Below are 21,856 nucleotides of genomic sequence, written 5' to 3'. Positions count from 1 at the left end.
TTGTATTTTAAGAGCTTGGGATTATAACTCCAGGTAAATCTTGTAGTCAATGTAGAGAGATGGAGGGCAATTTTCAAAGAGATCGAGCCAGCTAACTAAAGAGGATGAAAATTGTCTTCTACAGAGCAGCAAAGTACAGCAACCAGTTACTGTATATTTAGCTGCTCTAAATGTATGCACTCCTGTGGATAAAGATTGATCAAGTCAGAAATCTATGCACATATATCAAAGTTTCCAATATATGTGTGCAGTTTCCCCATCCAACCCCATCTGTAGATAAAGTAGGGACATAGTATGTGGGTACAAAATTATCCACACACTTTGATGCTAGATGGCTTCGTGAAAATTACTATGAAAACTTGAAGTACAAGGGCTATATACACTTTTATTTATTTAAAGAATATTACTGTAAATTAACACTGTTATCGCTTAAGTCATGAGGCTGTGATTTTGGGAACAGTATCTTTTTAAAAACTCAGTCTTATGTGGCACTACTACTGCATGAAAACATATTCAAATCCTATATTTATAAAAGCAAGGGCTAGAGCCCAGGAAAGTTGCATAAACTCCTTTTTCATATCTTTTTAGGTTGGCTTTGTTCTGAATTGCATAACAAATTATTAGTTTGATTACAATATACAACTTTACCTCTGTGGCTGTGCAGAGTTGCTGTCCTGATATTTACCAGCATCGGGAAATGGATAGAGGTAGCAATCTGAGCAAGCTCTAAGTGTGATTTCAACTCACACTGAGAGAAAGAAGTCATAAACACTTTCCACACTTCAGTCTTCAAGCTGTCTCATTTAAATATACTTTCAGGTGAATTTTCAAAGGGTAGCATTTGTAAAACAAGCCACATACACACGCAGGTGGCCTTTACCTGCCCTGCGCTGCTTTTATTTTAAAAAGCAGGCTACATATGCGTGTATATTCACGTACTCACACTCTTACACATGCAAAAAAGAGGCATGCTGGGGCATATTTCTGTGAACACGTAATGGCATTTTAAAAGCGACGTACACATAAACACAAATATGCACACACATATGCTACAGCTCATTTATGCATACAAATGCTAACTTTGACTTTGAATAGTGATTTGCTGTTTGGTGGCCTGGCTTTTCTGGGTGAGTGGACACAGAGGGTGGGAGGGAGTGTATGAGGGACAGACTAGGACACACTAAGAGACATTGGGAAACTCTGGGTCATACAGGGGGACAGACTGGGGGGGGGGAATATTGCACTGAGCATTCCTGGGATAGACAGGGTCATAACTAGGACAGGTTTATATTGGGGGCTGGAGGAACAGATTGGGGGATACAGGGACGTAAAGGGCTATAAAAAGCGGTGGCAGTGTGTCTTCCTAAAACATACTGGAGTACCCATTTTAAGATGAGTTTGGCCCTATGGGTACTCAGATCTATATGGCCGAGAAGGCAGAAAGAGCAGAGGAGGAGGAGGTACCCCTTACACAGGGTATATAGGACTAGAACGCAGTTTCTGGATCTGTCTGAGGAGCAAGTCATGCGCATGTTCAAGTTTAATGAAACCATATTGAACATATGCTAGCAGTTAGAGGTCCTGGTTGCCTTGCTCAGAAAAACATGTCAATATATATTCTTCCCTCAGTAAAGACAGCAACAACATCAAAAAATGGATGATTTCTATCAAATAGCATGTTTCCCTTCTGTTTTGGGGACTACTGATTGCACTTGTGTCCTAATAAAGGCACAAGGGGCAGACGAGAGGGGGAGGAGTTAAGATGGTGGCAAGCTAGCTGTGTCTGCTCTGCTCGTGGAAAGTTTCTTCAAAATTGTACTACTCTACGACTCTCGTTATTCCTCTGAAAAGGAAGGGAAAAGTCAGGGTGTATCCCTCAACACCTGTGATCCCAATGGGGCAGCGCACCATACCACAGTACACGGCGTCCTACCCAGCATCGGAGGTGGTGATTATCCCCGCTGGTGAGACCGGAAGAGGAGCCTCCGTCTTATCTGGGGAAGTTTCTCTCAGCCCCCTCGTCCTGCAGAAAGCGTCATCGACTCCCTCACAGTGTGCTCCGGAGACGGTGTTTGCAACTTGTGAGCCGGTGTGCTCAGCTAAAGCTGCAGAGGGAACAACCACGGAGCCTGTGAGCCAAACAACTGTGATGCAGAAGAGCAAGGTCCCTATAGTTCAAGTAGGTACGTTTCAACCAATTGCTGCTGAGAATCTTTATCCTAAACTGACTGTTGTGACTTTGGACTCGTTATGGGAACTAGTGGCACACCTAGGGTCTGCTGTTCAAAATTGTTCTCAACAAATTGCTGCAACCGCACAAAAAGTGGATACCTTTACACAAGAATGCAAATCCCAATTAGATGATCACAAAAACCAGATCCAAGGGCTTGAAGATGGTTTTAAAAAAGGGCTGGAAGTTTAATCCACCATAATACAAGAACAATTGTTTTTGAACAGGAAAATTGAAGTCATGGAAAATCGTCTGAGACGTTTGAATCTCAGACTATTGAATTTTCCCAAAGTGAATGGTGAACAGCCTAGGAATACTCTAAGGAAATATATGAATAAGGTTTTAAAGATACCATTAGAACATTTTCCATCTTTCAATAGGGTTCATTTTATACCTTTTCGACACTCTGGAGGAAGAGTGGAACAATAGCATCAGTTGGACCTAGAAAATTTGACAGAGTTTCTAGAGTCTTCTTCAACTGAGATAGTGGAAAGAGCTACCCTATTAATTTTGTTTGTCTACGAGCAAGACCTCAGCTTAGTTATGCGCAGTTATTTCCAGAATGCAGAGGTCAATTTCCATGGACATTTTGTTCAGATATTTCCAGACCTAGCTAAGGCCACTCAGGAGAGGAGGAAAGGCTTCTTATCTTTACGCCAAGAAGCCCAGTCATTAGGAGCTACTTTTCAATTAAAACTTCCATGCAAATGTATCTTGAAATTAAACAATGAAGTTTATATATATTTTTTTCCTGGACAACTTAAAATGTTTATAGATTCCCGTAAAAGGATGCTCCTAGCCTCTTCTCCACAAGTAAGCCCTATAACCCAGGAATAAGAAAAGTGGGTAGATAGCATGTTATGCATTTTCCTTAAAATGTTGCTTTATGTTGTATTGCTCCTTTATCTGTTTTTTCCACCCCTCTGCTTTTTAAGCACTTGTGGTCTATGACATAATGAATGGTTTCTGGAATGGAATTTATTATATTAAATGTTAAGTTAGTTTTTTTGTTTCTGTACAAGGTATTATGGCTTTGTAAGTATTGAGAAAAGTCAATTAAAATATAATAAAAAACAAACAAACAAGGGGGAGACTAGTCCACCTACCGCAATCGCAAGGGCTTTCACTTCCTCAATACGCAGGTGGTCTGTGAAGCCACAGACATCATCCTGGACATTGTACCCAGGTTTCCAGGATCTATTCATGATTCCTACATCCTTTTACAGTCAGGATTTCATGACTGCTTCCAGGATGTGGGTACATCACTGGGGACTAGCTTCTAGATAGAAATGAGCATCACTATTACCACACACCAACTCTTATTGTCTACTTTATATCTAGCTGGAGTGACAGCATTTGCCCTGCAGGACAACTCTGACCCTCTTTTGTCAACTGTCCCACTGCCCAACCCTAAGGCATATCTAATTTTGCTCTTCTCTACCTTCTTCCTTACAGGTGACAGAGGATATCCACTCAAAACCTGGCTCCTCAACCTGGTGGCTAGCCCACAGAAAATTGAAGAGGCTTACTACAGCAGGGCTCACCGGCATACCAGGACAGTCATCAAAAGAATCTTTGGCCTATTAAAAACATGTTTCTGCTATCTGAACAAATCTGGGGAATGCCTTCTCTACAACCACCTAAAATCTGTGAGATGCATTTCTCTTCCAGAGGGACTGGAAGAAAATCCAGATGAAGAGGAGAAGGAGGAGGAACAGTAGTTGAGTCAGGAGGAATTGCAGGAGATACAACACATGAGTCAATGACAAGCTATACAGGAAAGAAACACTATGATACAAAGACATTTTCAAAGGTGAATGTGCATTTATTTACAAATAGTGCTCAATGTGAATAAAAGAAAACAAAGCTAACACTTCCTTGGTTACCCAGTTTTTGTGGATGGAGGTAGCTCTGATGCCTTGGCTTGCCCAGTTTGAGAGTCCCTCTGCAGTGGAGTCCTGTTACTGATAACAATGCTTTCAGAGGACATGGGACCTGGGAGCAGTATTACGTCATCATGTCTGATGCTGCTGGCTGCATGGGTTGCGGTGGCATTACTGGAGGTGGTTGCTTGACAGGAGTCACTGAAAGAGGATTGGCTGGCTGGTCCACCTCCTCCTCCTCTATGATGGGCTGGTTCCTTCTCAGAACTATCAGCCAGCACCTGTATGCACTGCCATGACCTTTGAGGGTCATTTGGTCCAGGCTGATCAGACTGGTCACCATGCTGCGTTACTGCAACTATGGAAAATGTACATGTTTTAAGTTGAAATAATATGTGGGTTATTCTCTGTGAACCTTCCTTTCTACCTAACATAGCAGATCCCTGATCCTTCATTGAACAGCTCCTGAAACATCACAAAATGTATACAAAGCATTCCTGTAATGCTGGTATGTTCCCTGGAATTATATGTAAAGCACCAAAAATGCTGTCACTTTTGAAAAAGGTTGCTTACTGGCTCAAGGTGGAAGTGGTACCTGTACCAAAGACCTGTCCAGTGTGATGGGTCAGGAGGTGGCAGGAAAGTGGGTTCAAGTAGGTACTACGTGCAGACAGATATGGAAGCAACATGATATAGGGGATATTCCTGGCTAAGCATGCATTTACAAGCTTAGGGATGTGAATCGTTTTTCAACGATTAAAATTATCATCCGATAATGTTTATATCGTCTTAAATCGTTATAGATCACGATACAATAGAAATTCTAACGATTTATCGTTAAAAATCGTTAAATCGTGTTAGTGCGCACTAACTCGAGTTAGTGCGCACTAACTCCCCGTTAGTGCGCACTAACTCGATTTAGTGCGCACTAACTGAAAATGATACAAATAAACACTTTCCAGGTCACTGAAGGTCAGTTAGGAATGAATATGTGTTCCTATTGGCTGGCTGCCCTCTTATCTATTGATATTACCAAGGTTACCACTGAGGTGATGGTTGGGGGGATGGGAAATGGAACTGGAAACTAACGAACACCAACAGAAAATGAAACAAAGTGTTCACACTTCCCAGGTCAGTAAAGGTCACTTAGGAATGAATATGTATGTATGTATTCCTATTGGCTGGCTGTGCTCTTATCTATTGATGTTACCAATATGGTTGGGGGGATGTGAAATGGAAACAGTTGGAAGCTTGACAAAAAAAGTAATGTAATGATCAGCACTCACGTGACTAGAACTTGTTTGTTTATTATTTTTGTTAGCAGGCACCTGAAATGCTAGTGCATGTTGAATTTGCCAATCACTGTGCATTTTAGAAAGGTGGTCCTGGCTGGAACTGTACACAGTTCAAATATATGTAATTGATTGTTGGTAAGTGTATTTTTTAAGTAGCCACACTGGCACCAGTATGTTTACTTTTCCTCCTACTTAACTCACTAGCTCAGCTTTGTAAGAAGGGCTTCTCTGCTTGTGTGTTGTTTTTGTTTGGTGTGAGGAGAGCAGAAACATCAGATCTTTATTCAATCTACTACAGTCATCTCTTACAGTGCCCTATCCCTATTAATACCAGGAGTGTTGTGATCTTCCTGCACACAGTGCCCTAACCCTGATACCAGTCTGAGACAGCTCCCTCCCTGCATTACTAGTGAGAGGCTGGCTTCACAGACAGGGGGGAGCTGCCTGACCCTCACTCCTGACTTCCCCCATGTCCCAGCTAGTGAATGGTGTGTGGGTGAGGGGGGGGGGAGGATGGTGAAGTCTGAGACAGCTCCCTCCCTGCATTACTAGTGAGAGCCTGGCTTCACAGACAGGGGGGAGCTGCCTGACCCTCACTCCTGACTTCCCCCATGTCCCAGCTAGTGAATGGTGTGTGGGTGAGGGGGGGGGGGAGGATGGTGAAGTCTGAGACAGCTCCCTCCCTGCATTACTAGTGAGAGGCTGGCTTCGCAGACAGGGGGGAGCTGCCTGACCCTCACTCCTGACTTCCCCCATGTCCCAGCTAGTGAATGGTGTGTGGGTGAGGGGGGGGGGGGGAGGATGGTGAAGTCTGAGACAGCTCCCTCCCTGCATTACTAGTGAGAGGCTGGCTTCACAGACAGGGGGGAGCTGCCTGACCCTCACTCCTGACTTCCCCCATGTCCCAGCTAGTGAATGGTGTGTGGGTGAGGGGGGGTGGAGGATGGTGAAGTCTGAGACAGCTCCCTCCCTGCATTACTAGTGAGATGCTGGCTTCACAGACAGGGGGGAGCTGCCTGACCCTCACTCCTGACTTCCCCCATGTCCCAGCTAGTGAATGGTGTGTGGGTGAGGGGGGGGGGGTGAGGATGGTGAAGTCTGAGACAGCTCCCTCCCTGCATTACTAGTGAGAGCCTGGCTTCACAGACAGGGGGGAGCTGCCTGACCCTCACTCCTGACTTCCCCCATGTCCCAGCTAGTGAATGGTGTGTGGGTGAGGGGGGGGGGGAGGATGGTGAAGTCTGAGACAGCTCCCTCCCTGCATTACTAGTGAGAGGCTGGCTTCGCAGACAGGGGGGAGCTGCCTGACCCTCACTCCTGACTTCCCCCATGTCCCAGCTAGTGAATGGTGTGTGGGTGAGGGGGGGGGGGGGGAGGATGGTGAAGTCTGAGACAGCTCCCTCCCTGCATTACTAGTGAGAGGCTGGCTTCACAGACAGGGGGGAGCTGCCTGACCCTCACTCCTGACTTCCCCCATGTCCCAGCTAGTGAATGGTGTGTGGGTGAGGGGGGGGTGGAGGATGGTGAAGTCTGAGACAGCTCCCTCCCTGCATTACTAGTGAGAGGCTGGCTTCACAGACAGGGGGGAGCTGCCTGACCCTCACTCCTGACTTCCCCCATGTCCCAGCTAGTGAATGGTGTGTGGGTGAGGGGGGGGGGAGGATGGTGAAGTCTGAGACAGCTCCCTCCCTACATTACTAGTGAGAGGCTGGCTTCACAGACAGGGGGGAGCTGCCTGACCCTCACTCCTGACTTCCCCCATGTCCCAGCTAGTGAATGGTGTGTGGGTGAGGGGGGGGGAGGATGGTGAAGTCTGAGACAGCTCCCTCCCTGCATTACTAGTGAGAGGCTGGCTTCGCAGACAGGGGGGAGCTGCCTGACCCTCACTCCTGACTTCCCCCATGTCCCAGCTAGTGAATGGTGTGTGGGTGAGGGGGGGGGGGGGGAGGATGGTGAAGTCTGAGACAGCTCCCTCCCTGCATTACTAGTGAGAGGCTGGCTTCACAGACAGGGGGGAGCTGCCTGTCCCTCACTCCTGACTTCCCCCATGTCCCAGCTAGTGAATGGTGTGTGGGTGAGGGGGGGGGGGGGTGGATGGTGAAGTCTGAGACAGCTCCCTCCCTGCATTACTAGTGAGAGGCTGGCTTCACAGACAGGGGGGAGCTGCCTGACCCTCACTCCTGACTTCCCCCATGTCCCAGCTAGTGAATGGTGTGTGGGTAAGGGGGGGGGGGGAGGATGGTGAAGTCTGAGACAGCTCCCTCCCTGCATTACTAGTGAGAGGCTGGCTTCACAGACAGGGGGGAGCTGCCTGACCCTCACTCCTCCTGGGGTATTGTGATCTTCCTGCACACAGTGCCCTATCCCTGATACCAGGGGTGTTGTGATCTTCCTGCATGCAGTGCCCTATCCCTATTAATACCAGGAGTGTTGTGATCTTCCTGCATGCAGTGCCCTATCCCTACCAGGAGTGTTGTGATCTTCCTGCATGCAGTGCCCTATCCCTGATATCGGGATGTGTGCAAGAAGATCACAACACCCCCGGTATCAGGAATAGGGCACTGTGTGCAGGAAGATCACAACACCCCCAGTATCAGGAATAGGGCACTGTGTGCAGGAAGATCACAACACCCCTGGTATTAGGGATAGGGCACTGTGTGCAGGAAGATCACAACACTCCTGGTATTAATAGGGATAGGGCACTGTGTGCAGGAAGATCACAATACCCCTGGTATCAGGGTTAGGGCACAAGTTCTAGTCACATTGACTGATCACATTACTTGTTTTGTCAAGCTACCAACTGTTTCCATTTCCCATCCCCCATATACTGTCAGTAGGAAACTTGGTAACATGAATAAATAAGAGGGCAGCCAATAGGAATACATATTCATTCCTAAACTGACCTTAACTGACCTGAAAAGTGTCAAATTGTATCATTTTCAGTTAGTGCGCACTAACTCCCAGTTAGTGCGCACTAACTCCCGTTAGTGCGCACTAACTCGAGTTAGTGCGCACTAATCGGAAAAAACGATTTTTAACGATTTTTTAACTAAAAAATCGTGCCTAAGACGATTTTCTTGCCCTGCCACACGATTTCTATCGTTAAGACGATATGGAAAACGATTCACATCCCTAGTGTGTAGGTGTGTGTGTGTGTGACAATGTGAGATTGGAATATGCATGTGTTTGCATAAATGGGAGCCTGATTAGGCAGTGTGTGTGTGAATGGGAGCCTGTCTGGGAGGTGTGTGTGTGTGAGAGAGAGAGAGAATGAATGGGAGCCTGATAGGATGTATATATAATGTCTCACTGGAGTTCATTGTCAGTAGTGCCCTTAGTGTAACTTCTTTAACTAGGGCCAGACAGGATAGTAATTAGGTGAAGCACCATTCGGTTCAGCCCCTCCCTTTGAGGGAGCTGGGATGACCATCCCTCGGTGTGGTAATACATGCAGCTCTCTCCTGAGAACTTTTGGTGCAGCACAGATTTTATTTTGAAGTTAGAGGAGGTGCAGAATTCCTGTGTTGGAATTTCGGCCCTACATGGAAGAGTCAGGCAAAACCCTGCCTGGTGTCCCTGAAAAGGTTGGGAAACTGCCCTTCCAGTCCACTCACTGGCTGACTGGGTTTGCCTCCAGGGTTGTTTTGGGACTTCAGAGATTTTTCTTTATAAGAAGTTGCGAGACCCCTGAGTGTTGCTCTTCCCCTCTCCATCCTCCTGGAGCATAGAGGAATGGTGGTGACCTGCAGCAGGGAACTTTTTGTGATTTTTGGTACCTCTGTTTAGAATGTTTATCAATTTTACCAGTTTTGGAAGGGTTTTTCCTGCCACTTGGGAACCTCATTTGTCCATGCCCTGAAGGATGAGTGTTTACCCTACCCTGGTATTAAGAGAACCTTGCACAGATAGAGGAAGGATTGTGAACAGCAAAGATCCAAGTGTGTTGCTGAGAACAGGAACTGTGTCATTTACTTTTCTGACTCACCCTCACTAAATTATTTTGTTTGGACACTCTAAAGCCAATTCACCTGTGTTTTGTTGGCACCATATAGCACCCAAGTAATGAAAGAGTCAGGGAATACAAGGTCACCCCTGTCACTCTGGGTCCTGAAGGAGGAATTCCTTCCTCCCACCAACAAAGGACTCAGACCCTGGGGAAAGAGATTTATGTGAGACCTAGTGAGGTGAAATCTAGCCCTAAGAAAGTACAAATTATTTTATGGCTCCATTGGTAGTGAATAGCTACCTGAGAATGGACTTACGTGTGTGTGTGTGTGAATGGGTGCCTGTCTGAGGTATATATATATGTGTGAATGGGAGCCTGATTGGGGTAGGTTTGTGTGTGTGAGTGTGTGTGTGTGTGTGAACGAGCCACTCAAGTGGGGGAATATTATAACAGGCACGCGTCTACACCATGACCAATTTCACCAGTTCATTCACCAGTTGGCCCAGTCTAGAGTTAAATCAGGCTTTGTGAATTCATGATGGTGGATGCATGCACTGTGAAAAGGTTGTGAAATGACTGGTGAGTTTTACTATGTTTACTAATACAGAAAAACACATATATATAATTGAATTGTGTATGATAGGAGTGTTAATTATATTGTAGGTTACTCATCTAAGAGAGCAATGTGCAATGTGGTAGAACACACAATGGAACTTTGTACAATTGTTTGGTAAGTGAATTTAAGACTGGGGGTATTATGGTGGAAAGTTGTGTGGGTATGAATTTGCCAAATATTAAAATATATTTTTGTAGATGTGATGGCAAATTGGATTGATGTAGCAACCAATGGTTATGAAGAAGGATTGAGAATGTACCTGGATTGAAATACCCCACAGTAAACATATTCAGCCACAAAGCTGCTAGTTAAGTTAGCCGGATACCCATATCCAGCTAACTTAACTGGGATATTCAGCTGTGCCGCTAAATATCCCAGAATAATTTGCAGTTAGCCAGATATGTAGTATCCAGAAGATTAGTTCTCTCCAGAAGCAAATAGAGACTGTCTTAGCAGGGGAAGCCCACAGTGGAAAGGATTTAGGGAAGTGTTGTTTAAACTGCTTCAGCCCAAGGCCTTTAGGTTGCAAAAAGAGAAGAGTTATACCATATTACAAGTGAAGTCTGAGTGTTAACATCTGTCAACAAAAGAAGTGGTAAGTGCTCATCATTTTTATTTGCTTCTCTTCACTTGCTTATTTGATTTGGTTTTGTTTCCTGAGTCCTTGTTCTCTATTTCTCAAATCTGCATGTTGTTGTTTTTTTAAACTATAGTGGTATGGATCTTACTTTATCTTCTCTCCCCTTGGGCCTCCCAGATTTATCTGGTCCCTAATTGGTGAACTCTGGTTGAGAGTGGGTTCTCCTAAATTCTGGGGCTTGCAGAAGGGTCGGCTCACCACCCCTGTAGCTGCTGAAGGAAGCGGATTACAGGCACATCTGGAAAGAGATTAGAGTCATGCATATAGTAAGGAATCCAATAATGTATTATGCATTTCAGGGTAGAGGCCAGACTAAAAACCCACATAAAGGGAGTTTAGTGACGTTCTTGATATATTGAGGGCCTCAGAGCTGCATTTGTGATTATTTATGTTTGCTGAACTCAATGAATAAATTTTGGTTATATATAATTTTTCTAAGCCCTAAATTTAAGTGTATCATCCCCTAAATTTGGTGAGACTTTTTTCTCTTTTATGATTCTTTCTACTAAATTACAATGTTAAAGTCAGTTGTAGTTTTGGAAATTACATGGTTTTTTTTATTTGTCTTCATGAGTAACATGAAACTCCTGAAGCAGACAGAATAGCCACATCATAAATCTGCCTACAAGGCAGTTCTACAAATGATCTTACAGATGCTATCTGTACAAGAATTTCCAACAGGGAAGTGTATCTGGGGTCCTGAAGAAGAAAAGAGTTATGAAAATATATTTTGATATTTGAGACAGGTCATCCAAACTCTCTGGGCTGGCCTGATGGCAGGGATTTGAAAGGTTCTTCAGAAAATTGCCTCTCTTATCTAGGTTTTTAAGAAGCCTGCTGGTTTTAACCTGGTTAGCACCCAGCAATCAATCATTGAAAAGGCCAGAAAGAGCATAAGTTTCCTTGCACTAAGAAAATTCCTGGAAAAAAGAGAAAAATGTCCAGGAGAATGCAAATATTTTGATGATCCTACATGATAATAACATGTATCACTGATCTTGCACAATAATGATAAATTGTCCAAGAGTGCCTTTTAAGTGTATTCATCATCATTCCTTTTGTTTAAAGAGTTAATGCAGAATTTATTTCCATGGTACAGTGTTCTGGGCCACAACTGACCTATGTGGTCTCAAAAGCTCATGTACATCTTTGAAAAACCCTTAGATTGGTCCAATGAGAGGTTTTGCAACCTGCAAAGAAAATGTTGGTACTAATTAATATCTTAATTAATATTCTGTTACTGTCTAAGTCATCTTTAATATTTATTTACAAGCTGCTTATCATAAATATGCTCAAAACAGAAATTCAAAAAGTATATAAAATAAAGCTCAAGACAAAAAACCCCACTATAAAAGCAAAATAATGCACACAATGCAATTCATGACAAAAAAGAAAACAAAAATACTAAAACAATAGAGAACAAACCAAATATTACATATGCTGACCAAACACTGTATAATATCTCCCAAAATATCATACAGTTCCCACTTCTATAGACCATATCAAAGTAATCAGAACAAGATTACATAATAGAAAAAAGGATTGTAAAATGATACCACCAAACTATGGCCTGGATTTATCAAAATGCAGTAAATATCACATGTGATGGGAAAAGGGACATATTTTATGGTAATAGGGAGTTTATTGCAATAATACCTACATAAAGAGCTAAGTTACCACAAATTGCAATCACTTTGAAATGAGAGAGAGAGAGAGAGAGAGAGAGAAATAGCTATAATGCCCTGACCCTAGATAGGTATTTATTTCTCTATGGGAGGCCCACCTAGTAATTCGAGGTGAGGTTTAGGTATTAGTGTAGGGGTTAGGGGCCACTTTGACATTCAATGTGAGACGTACGAACAGAACAGTGCTCTCTTGTGAACATTTGATGACCCTCGGAGTGAGGAAACTCACCCAAAGATGAGATTTGTGCAATGTTCTCTCAACCTAGCTTGATCCTGAGTCTTCATCTGAGTCTTCCAAGTAACCTGAGTCTTCCAGTTCCAGTCCTTGTCTCATCTTGTTCCTGCCCTCAGCCTCCGTCTGGCCTCATGCACTCGTCGTTCCCAAGTGGCAGGTCCGGAAGGCCTACCGAGTGGCCAGAGGGCTACTCTCAAGACCAGCATTGCGTTGCTGGGTGTCACCAGTGCATGCAGGTCCAGTGGAGAGCTGAGCCGGCCCTCTTCCAGTTCCTGACGTTCCATGCCTTGTTTCTGGTCCAGCCTTGTTCCTGCTCCGCCTGTGCCTGTACACACTCACCTCACATGGTGTGTCTTGGGGCTCTTCCCTGAGCCATGCTGAGATCCAAGTGTTGCGATTCTGCCCGCAGCCGGAGCTACGGGCAGCCTCTCACTTCTTTTTGCTCCTTTTCAGCTTCCTTTGCGGCCCAGAGGCCGCTGACGTCTCCGCTGCGTGGCTGGAGTCGCTCCTGTACGGCTTCACGGCCAGGAGGCCACTCTGGAGTTCCCTGCCTTCATGGCAGGAGCCACTGAAGCCTATTTAAGCACGGCTGGGGCCGCTCCAGGACTGCCCTGTGGCCAGGAAGCCACTGTCAGCATTCTCACTCAGCTCAGAGGCCGCGCTGCGGCTAGAGGGCTGCGACTGCATTTCTACGCTGTCCGGAGACCACCAACATTACCTGGTGCCCTCCATGGGGAAGGGCCTCCGTCCTCATTCTTGCTTGTGGCAGGGAGCCGCCCTCAGCTATTCCTTTGCGTCAGGAAGCCGCTCCAGCGACAGGGCCTGTTTTGTAGCCCAGCCCTGCTCTTGCATCCTGCTGCGGAAGGGAGGCCGCTCTCCAGGATCCTGCACTCCTCTTCCTTAGGCGCGGGGCCGTGCCTCCTCTCCATTCTTAAAGGGCCAGCGTGGGAGTGGTGCTCCAGTGATGTCATCGTGGGAGTTGCCTCTTCAGCCCTACAAAAGGGTCCTGTCTTCATTGCTTCGTTGCCTTCGCAAGGAGCCAGTCCTTCCTAGGACGTCTCTTCCATCTTGCTTCTCATTGGCACTCTGTTCCATATTGGATTTCCAAGTCTTCGTCTTCATTGTGGTCTCTTGTCTGACCCTGAGTCTTCGTCTCGTCAGTTCCAGTCGTCCTGATGTTTCCTTCATCCTTCTCCTCAGATCTGCTGATGTTTCATTCTTCAGATCTTCTGGACTTCCGATGTTTTCATCTCCTGATCTTCAAGCATTCAGATATCCTCCGCTATGGCAGCGTAAGCCTCCAGAGGATTCCGGTTTTTATTGTCCTTCGCTCCGAGTCCCATCTCCGAGCTTTTAGCCTCAGGTGCCATACTCCGAGTCCACTCAAACTCTCGTGCCGAGTGAGGTTCTCCAAGTCCTTGGATCCTGAAGTCCTTCCCCAAATCCTGAATCCTGTCTGGATCTTCAGAGCCTCTTGCGTTCACCTTGTCCATACGAATGAACTCTACCTACAACCTGTTCCGATGGTGTGGTCCGTCCCTTGCCTTGACTGACAGTGGAAGGTGCGCCTTGGTGCAGGCCTCGCCAGAGGCTTCGCTTTGATTCTTCAACCAACCTGTGCGGGGAACCACTAGTGTGGTCCGCGACCAGCTCTGACTGGCTGTGTAGGGCTCGGCTCCAGGCGTGGTCCACGACCAGCCCCCATTGGCTGAGTAGGGCGCGTGATGTGGAAGTACCTACTCAGTATTCTTCAAACAACTTGTGATACTTTCAGAGTCCTTCTCTTCAAGTATCCTGAGTCTCGTCTCAACCTTCAAGTATCGAGTAAGTATCGAGTAAGTATCGAGTAAGTATCGAGTAAGAAAAGGGAAGTGATTATTCCCCTGTACAGGTCCTTGGTGAGGCCTCACCTGGAGTACTGTGTTCAGTTCTGGAGACCGTATCTTCAAAAAGACAAAGACAAGATGGAAGCGGTACAGAGAAGGGCGACCAGGAAGGTGGAGGATCTTCATCAGATGACGTACGAGGAGAGATTGAAGAATCTAATATGTACACCCTGGAGGAGAGGAGGAGCAGAGGTGATATGATACAGACTTTCAGATACTTGAAAGGTTTTAATGATCCAAAGACAACGACAAACCTTTTCCGTAGGAAGAAAATCAGCAGAACCAGGGGTCACGATTTGAAGCTCCAGGGAGGAAGATTCAGAACCAATGTCAGGAAGTATTTCTTCACGGAGAGGGTGGTGGATGCCTGGAATGCCCTTCCGGAGGAAGTGGTGAAGACCAGAACTGTGAGGGACTTCAAAGGGGCGTGAGATAAACACTGTGGATCCATAAAGTCAAGAGACCGCCAATGTAGAGTGGGTGGCTCACCAGAAAGATGGCTACTGCCCGGAGACAATACCCTTATTAAATAAACATACAGATGCTTACTGTGACTCCAACATCGCTCTAAGCTTCAACGGCAAGAGGAAATGTGGAAAAAAGGATTTGCTATCACAAAGAGGGGAGTAGCTGGCTTGTTACGGCGGTTACTACCCCAAACCAAATAAGCCTAATACTTCACTTTCCAAGCATATACAGCATAGTTCTCTGCTTCAAAGGCAGGGGAGAAGAAAAGAGGGTTCGCACTCACAAAGCGGGGAGTAGCTGGCTTATTACGGCGGTTACTACCCCAAACCAAATGTGCCTGATACTTCGCTTTCGATGCATATCCAGCATGGCTCTCTGCTTCATGGCATGGGAGAGGCTGATACATCAAGCATTTCCAGCATAGCTCTCTGCTTCAACAGCAGGGGAATAAAAAAAGCTGAGGCTTCACGCATATCCAGAATAGCTTCAACTGCAGGGGAGAAGAAAAAAAAAAAAAAAAAGGATTCGCACTCACAAAGCAGGGAGTAGCTGGCTTGTTACGGCGGTTACTACCCTAAACCAAAGGGCCTGATACTTCACTTTCAATGCATAACCAGCATGGCTCTCCGCTTCAACGGCAGGAGAGAAGAAAAACAACCAATAGGGGCTGTATGACATAGTCTGGGTAAAGGGAATAAACATGGGTGTAGCTTGCTTATTGCAGCAGTTACTACCCCTACTACCCCTAACTAATCAAGCTAGGTATTTCACTTGGATGCAGCTCCATCACTGCTCTCTACATTAATGGTGGGGGTGGAAGGAAATAGAACCAAGAGTTAAGAGAAAATGATAAGTATGAGAGAAAAAAATGTGTGAAGCTTGCTGGGCAGACTGGATGGGCCGTTTGGTCTTCTTCTGCCGTCATTTCTATGTTTCTATGTTTCTATCCAGAATCTTCATGTGCATCCCTCACATATTCAGCCTCTGACTGTCCTGTCGCATTTGCTGTTTTGTATGGCAGGTCCAAAAGGGCTATCGAGTGGCTGGAGGGCTACCCCAGAGACCAACATTGCGTTGCTGGGTCTCTTTGATGCGATCAGGTTCAGCAGAGGCCAGGGTTCTACATCTTCAGCCTGTGCTTGGATACTCCTTGCCTGCCCGGAGCTCCTCTGTGGTTGCATCATGGCCAAGGGTACATGAAATCTCAGAAATGGGACTGCCTCAAGCGTTCCCATAACACCAAGGGCTCACAACAGTTTCTTAATACGTAGAAAAGATGTGCACCCAGAATTGTGTGCAGCATTTTTTTTTTTTACAGAGACAAATATATTATGAGCCACACACTAATGTATAGACATTTATTTATTTATTTTATTTTATTTTATTTATTTGCTTTTATATACCGACATTCGTTGGCGTATATCACAGCTGTTCACATTATAACAGTTGGAATAGTATGACTGGAGGTCATCCTATTTATACATTGTAACATTAACTTTAATTGGGAACATTAAAACATCTAGCAATAAACTTTGGAGGGTGAACATTTAACAAGTATAACAATAGATATTGAAGGATGGTTATTTTCACATTTATCAACTGCCTCTCCCACATAGTACATAGTTGGTGCTTTGTGCCACCATGTGCTAATCTACTTTTTAAGTGGCACTAGTACTTCTTCCCTTCAAACTCTTCCCTTCTTTAAGGTCGCACTCTCCCTGCCTTGATCTTGCTGTGATTCCAGAAAGCTGTGCTGTATCTTGCAGGTGAGCGGTGTCATTCACATGGAGCTCCTCCCCCAGTACTGAACTTGCTGATGACCTGCTCCCATGGTGTTATTAATTGGCTGGCTTGTGGCTGATGGCGGCATGCCTGCAAAAGAGTACTGCAAAGCGGGATGTCCTCTGTGAGCTCCTTCACAACTCCATTTGCATCTGAAGTAATTTTAGAATATTTCATGGACTTTATTTTGTATTTACATCCTATTATTATAAATTGTTGGAGATGGGTATGACATATTTTGAGTGTGCCTGGTTGCTTGTGGGTTAAGCCCTTTGGGAAATATAATTGTGTCTCGAGGTAATTTTTAACATTTACATTTTATTCTGTTATGCTATCCAAGGAAAAAAATGTGATTTTAATGTAGGGATTCCTGATGATTCACCATAAATGAGATCTGTGAGATAGTTATTTTGGATACTATGTGATGTTGTAACCCTAATGGGTTGTTTTATCACAGTGAGTTTCTAATTAAGAGAAGCCTTGAAAGAAAAGTGCATAGAGCATGCTCAGATGGATGCTGTTGCTTTACAGCTGCTATGACTAAGGGCAATATACATGCTCAGTAGTCGGAGAAACCGCAGGAGGAATAGATGCATAAAGCCAGCAGGAAGGGTAGGGTTTTCTCAGTCTACGCAGACCTCAGAGGAGGGAGCAATGCTAGCAACAGGATAGCTGTAGGCCAAAGGTCAGTGGAAATCTGAATGAGCTGCAGGACTCAAGTTGTGAATACTTTCTTTTCAGATAGATTAATGGACTCTTAAAAGCAATAGAGCCAGGAAAATGCTCCTAAAGAAGAAGATTATTTCAGAAACTGGACCCCTTTTATAGAAGAAAGCCACAAGTAATAAAAAGTCCGAACTTTGAGAAAAGGGACTGGGCAGCAGTGAAATTTGTTTTGTCTATTACAAAAACCATAAAGATAATTGTTGAAAAAATATCTTTTGAATTAATTTACTTTCATACTAGTATTCTGGTATGCGGGCAAACATGTATGCGCATTTTCTCACTCGCATGAATTGATGTGGCCATTTTATAACATACGCGCGTATATGTGCCATTTTATATGGACACACAATATGCGTGCAAATGCTGCCACTACCACGTAGGTAGAATTTTAGAAGATACATGCGCCAACGCAAATACCAGTTTCCCCAGTTTTTTCCCAGTTCGCTCAAGTAAAGGAAAGGAAGTTCTAATCTTCCCAATTAAATAGCCTCCCTTTTATTTTATTTATTTATTTATTTATTTATCGAGTTTATATACCGTCATTCGGTTTTGCCATCATAACGGTTTACAAATTTTCAATGGAGTAGGGGAATGTTAGCGGGTTAGCCTCAACCCTTAAAACCCTGCAAACACCTCATTTTTTTTTGTTTCAGGACTTACATGCCATCCATAGCAGAAGTAAAGTTATGCATCAGGGGACCTCAGCGCACTCTTGTCCACATAAATAAATACTTACACGCTGGATTCATTGAGAAAATCAGGAATGCCCATGCCCTGTCCAGACCATGTCCATGCCCCGCCTCTTTTTAAACAAAATTTTGTGGATGTACCGGGAGATGCGCATGTACTCGTGCACCTTTTAAAATCCGCGTGGCCTGACTTCTGCGCACACATAGGGGTTTTTAAAATTTGCCTTATAATGAATACTTGATTTAATGTTAATTGTCATGATTAATGAAGAAACAGCTTTTCAAGTGCAAGCTACAGCTGAATGTGCAAAAACTGAGATCATTATACTATCTGGAGTTAAAATTCTTTCATATGAAATTCCAGCATCTTTCAGTTTCAAGTTCACTATCTACCAATCTCCCAAAAAGTAAAAAATGTAGGTGTGATGATTGATAGAAACTTATCTATGCATGATCAAATAAGTGCAGTTGTAAAATCATTTTTAAAACTTTGTACCTGATTCACAAAGGGTTTCCTCCCATAGACACAAAATGGGAGAAATGCCTTAATGAATCTCACCATTTGTTTGCTGAGACAATTCAAGCCTCTTCTGGAGCATGCAGATTTCCCCTCTGTGTTACAGGCCTTCTACTGGCCTTGATTACTGCAGATCTTTATACCTGAGCTTGCCAACTAACGCTATCCGTGCCATGCAGATAATTCAGAATTGTGCTGCAAGAGTTCTGACCCGCTCTAAGATGAGAGAGCACATAACCCTGATTCTATCAGCATTACACTAGTTTCCAGTCCAATGGAGAATACAATGCAAGGTTATTTCTCTCATTCATAAGCTGATGAATAATGACTCCTCAAATGGATTAATCCTGTATTACAACTATCTAAGCCTCCATGATAGTTACAGTCAGCAAGCAAGAATTTATTCAGAGTTCTTCTTCTAAACTGGCATACTTGGATATTTCGTGACATAGAGCCTTCTCAGTTGTTGGCCTGCAGCCGATCTCACTACATTCCCTACTCTGCAGGAAGATCTTTAAAAAGCCATTAAAAGCATTTCTTTTTTTTCACAGGCTGTCTGCTTCAGTCTCACTGGCCATTTGAGATTCTATATTTGCAATGGCACGGTTTTTTTTGGTGTGTCTTTTAACCTTTTTTCATCTTTTGTAATCCGCTTTGAACAATCTCTGTAGAAGTGCGGAATATACATCTTTTAAAATAAATAAAAAATAAAATAAAGATACCTAAAGCTATATCTCTTGTTAAAAAAACTATCTGTTTCTCCCTTTCCTTGGTTTTATTCTGAGAAGCTGGTTGGTGGCTACCAAAGGGAAAATGACCCTGAATTGAATTCTTAAGTACATGTTACACCAATGTTTCCCAGCGTTTTCAAGCCCAAACCATGTGTGGCTCACCAAACAATGGGGTAGGCAAGGTGGACATGAAGAGGATTCAGGGTCAAAATATTAATTATTTATTTGATTTTTATTCTACTTTTTCAGGTACTTCAAAAGAAGAGATAAGGAAGCACTGAAAGCCTCACCACACTCTCTTTCAAATTTTGAAACAACAGGAAAGAGAAGGCAAAGATACAAATGAAGCTGTCACAACAAACCAGTACCCTTGATGTACAAGTGCAGGAGAAGGGAGAAGTTTGTGTGATGTGGGCCTGTGACATGTGGGCTGCCGGATCTCCTCTGCCGGTGATGCCTCCCAGCACTCAGAATAAGTCACATTCAGTGCTCAGGGCACATTCCCTGTCCCACTCAGCCTAGGGATAAGAGAGGCTGGAAGGGCTCTCAGAGGAGGAAATTCAGAAGGGAGAAGATGAGGAGATGCTGTGTGCATTGTGTATGCAGCACAAGGCAGGGCCCAGCTATCCATGCTCTCATGCTACCCATTACTGCTAGGGTTTGTGGACCCTTGGCCCGAGGTGGTATTGGCACAACCTGTGGAGGGCGAACGCCACAGGTCCTCACCATCGGGAGGCGAGGCCGGATGGGAAGCAGAGGCAGGCAGGAGCTTCGCCAGTACCAGCCCATGTACCCCACAGGTTGAGCCATTGGGTGCTGGAGCCGGCTGGTCTTAGGCCAACCTCTGCGTGGCTGTCCCGGGAGAGGCCAGAGGATGGTGGTGTCAGGTCTTGGCCCCAAGATGGAAGAGAAGTCAGGTCCAGTCCGAGGTCGGAGGCAGGCAGCAAGAGACGAAGATCAATTCCGGTCCAAGGTCAAAGGCCAGCAAGAGCAGATGAAGATGGAGTCAGGGCAGGGACACCCGGGGCCCTGAAGGGCTGTAGCCGAAGGCAGGGGTCCAGTGGCTAGCTCTCCAGAGAGAAGAGGAGTCTGCTGAGGCTGAAGGCTTGAAGCAGGAACCACAGAAGTAAAGAATGCTGAGAAGGAATCTCTAGCGAAGAACACCGAGACAGGAACCATGAAGTAGGCACCTAGGAACTCGTTGCCAAGTCAGTTTGCTGGGCTGAGGATCGTCCTTAAATAGGCCGGAGGGCCTGATGTCATCATTAGGGGCCAGACCCGGTTTAACCGCCGTTGGCCCTTTAAGAGGATGCAGACTGGTGCACGCATGTGCCTAGGGAGGGCCCGGAAAGAGGTCAGTGGTCGGCAATTGTCTCAGCCTCCATGCAGACCGTGGGAGGCCCGAAGTGTGGTGGAGTGTGGCGGCAGCGGCTCACCACCACTGCAAGGATGCCGGGACCTGCAGCGGCCGTTAAGCGGCTGGTGAGTGGGGCCGACCACGGCAACCCACAGCCGGTGTGTATAACAATTACTTTACCACATTCTAGGGCTCATGCTATAGCTAAGAAGAAGAGGCATGGATGATTACACATCTTCTCAGAAAGGAGCTACATGTTTAAGATCCACCTGTGATGACACTTGTTGCAGTGAGGTGTTGAGAGCAGAGCCCAGGTGCTGGTCTGGATCTGAGTATCAAACAGTAGTAACTTTTTCAGGTCTGAAGGTGAATCAGTTTGCCATGGTAAACTGGTTGGGAAGCATTAAGCTAGTCAGTAAGGTTCCAGAGTTGATGGACTAATATGGGGCACATATGCACCAGGAGTGGGTCTCATTCAGGAGTGGCTGGGAGAAACTTTAAAGAAGCTTGGTATTAGGATGACCCTTATAGATAAGCCATCTGAGCAGTTTAGTCATGCTTCCACCTAGCCTGTATTATATGTGGTGGGACCAGCTTCTATGCCTGTGTTAGAAGATTCACAAAAGTCGCCGGAGGTGACTTCAGGAGTGATTCTGATGGTGAGGATGTTTGAGGGGTTTGGCAGGTCCTAAAAATCCACAGAAAAAATTATGATTGTCCAGTGTTAGCAAAGCAATAGCACAGACATCCTTTGGAAACCCCCCTGAGGAGGACATTTGTCAGTATGGAGGAGCACAATGACAAAGAAGATGTTTAAGACATCAAAGATGTGTTTGTATGGAATCTTTGTCAGATATTTGAGATGAATTGCCTTGGATTCTGCCAGGACAATGGAATAGTAGTAAACTGCCAACCAAGATTAGTATGAATGATACGACAAAAGGTGTGGAGTGTGCATAGGGAATAGTACCTCTATGTGTCCGCTTGGTTAATGGAAACTGTAGAACGTGACCAGGATGATTGGATCAAAGAGGGCTATGTTCAAAAAGGATCACTGATATAGGGAAATAGATCCAGAGGACCCTGTGCTGCAGGCAACAGTATAGGATGTGGTTAACAAATGAAGTTATGGGCAAAACCTTTGGATGAGTTACATGGAATAAAACCACA

The sequence above is a fragment of the Rhinatrema bivittatum genome, chromosome 1 (genome assembly GCF_901001135.1).
Source record: "Rhinatrema bivittatum chromosome 1, aRhiBiv1.1, whole genome shotgun sequence".
Taxonomy (NCBI): domain Eukaryota; kingdom Metazoa; phylum Chordata; class Amphibia; order Gymnophiona; family Rhinatrematidae; genus Rhinatrema; species Rhinatrema bivittatum.
Note: the sequence above shows the minus strand (reverse complement) of the source record.